Source organism: Palaemon carinicauda, chromosome 35 (assembly GCF_036898095.1).
Source record: "Palaemon carinicauda isolate YSFRI2023 chromosome 35, ASM3689809v2, whole genome shotgun sequence".
In the NCBI taxonomy this organism is placed as follows: domain Eukaryota; kingdom Metazoa; phylum Arthropoda; class Malacostraca; order Decapoda; family Palaemonidae; genus Palaemon; species Palaemon carinicauda.
Genome location: NC_090759.1, coordinates 71605670 through 71608169, shown reverse-complemented (window position 1 = coordinate 71608169; position 2500 = coordinate 71605670).

The window sequence follows — 2500 nt, the reverse complement described above, 5'->3', positions numbered from 1 at the left end:
AGTGCGCGTGTTTGTATTCTTACTGACCCATCTTAACTGTACGTGTAACGAAAGGTCAAGAACTATTGACTGTGAATTGCCTTGTTGATCAATCTCTTGGGTGTTTCGAAGCTGTTGCCAAGTCAAAGGCATCCTAAGGCTCGTCGGTTAAAAAATTAATCAATTATATAATCAATCAATAATAAGGAGCGTAGATTGTTTGCCATTATCATTATTATTAGTTAAGATATTCTCTTGGATGATCTAAATTTGGGGAAATCTTATAAATTAAATTCTTAAATTATTACTATCATAATTATTAGAGTAGATATTTTCTGGGATGATTTCAATTACGGAACATTTTATCAATGAAATGTTTGAACACCGTTGCTTGTAATTAATGTTAAAATATGGACTAAAAACCTATCAAAACTCAAGCTATTATCTAATAACTTAATGACCCTTTTGTATGCTGAAGGCCAAACCCAGCAGCAAGAATCAAAACAAGACATAATATTAAATCTTCACAAACTTTAAGAAAAAAAAATTCACAATTAAAGAAATGACCAACTGTGTGTTACTCAAAATGAGAATTTGGAGTCAAGAATGATAAAAAAATGGTAAATCAATAAAAAGATCAGATAATCTTATAACTCGAGCTGAACTTAATTTCTCAAATTGCTTACCACGTAATCATTTTATCTAAATCTGTTAGAAATAATTATAGTTGGGTTCCAATGCAAACTCAATATTAACAACTGCAAGAGAAACCAGCTTGTTTCTTGTCATTGCATTTACAACTTTCAAAAGATTAAATTATTTTTAATTTCACAATAGCAAGATTTTAAATCTAATATTTATTATCATTTCAGCTCTAAATTTTCTATTTCACTGATATCACAAAATCGAAGGAGACGAGAATGAAAGTAAAGATATATATAAGAAAAATTAAGACCGGCGTATTTCTTGAGATCATGATGAGGGGTAGATGGAGATGGTTTGGACATGCTCATCGCACTCACCGAGAGAGATTAGTTCACCAAACATTTCAATGGGCTCCACAAGGCACTAGAAGAGTTGGAACACCCAGGCCTACATAGCTGAGGACTATGAAGCGCGAAGTAGGATATGATGAATGGAGAAGTATTGAATTAAAAGCTCAAGATAGAGACGACTGGCGAAAACTAACCGAGGCCCTTTGCGTCAATAGGCGTAGGAGGATATGATGACGATATGTTGCTCCGCGAACATGCCATGTCATATCAACATTTCTTTAAAGTGAGCCTCACGAAAGCATGAAAAAAAAAAAAGTCCTAATTTTCCTCATCCTAGGCATCATGCGTAGACGCACGATTCTTAACGCAATAAAGCTACAAATAAAACGTAAAACAACATACTATTAAGCAATACTCTCTCATAAAGGCGGTGAAAGGACCGGAAATAGCCTTGGAATTTGGTCTCTTTCAACTTGTCAAAGGGAATACAGATGGTGCCGCCTTGAAATAACCCGGCCCCTGGAGTTTAAATAACCCACCCCCTGTGGTTAAGTAATTTCCGTGTCTATATCCACCTTGTAAGCACCAAGCTGCATATCTATAGGTACAGAAAGAAATTCGACACCATGTAGTGTATGCATATACAGTACATCTATCATGTATGTGTGTACATGTAAATATTATTTTCGTGTGTACTTGTAAATATTATTTTCGTGTGTACATTTAACTATTATTTTCGTGTGTACATTTAAATATTATTTTCGTGTGTACATGTAAATATTATTTTCGTGTGTACTTGTAAATATTATTTTCGTGTACATGTAAATATTATTTTCGTGTGTACATGTAAATATTATTTTCGTGTGTACATGTAAATATTATTTTCGTGTGTACATATAAATATCATTTTCGTGTGTACATATAAATATTATTTTCGTGTGTACATGTAAATATTATTTTCGTGTGTACATATAAATATTATTTTTGTGTACATGTACATATTATTTTCGTGTGTACATGTAAATATTATTTTCGTGTGTACATGTAAAATTATTTTGCATCAACAGGCGTAGGAGGAGATGACGATGATGATGATGATTTCTTATATAATATGTACGAATGCTTGGCTACACTGGGGTTTAAACATGTTTTAACGAAAATCAAGTTATGCAAAACTTTTAAAAGTGAAAATAATGAAAATTTCCCAAAACATTTTCATGACGGGAGGCCGTCGATGCCAAAGGGGATAAATTCACTGATACCTTAATTCTGTTTGCAAAGCTGAATCAGATTCTCTCTCTCTCTCTCTCTCTCTCTCTCTCTCTCTCTCTCTCTCTCTCTCTCTCTCTCTCTCTCTCTCTCTCTCTCTCTCTCTCCATTTTTGAATGTTGATAGAAACAATACTAATCTCCCCTATATAATAAAGAACAAGTGTCTGGCTATATATATATATATATATATATATATATATATATATATATATATATATATATATATATATATATATATATATATATATATATATG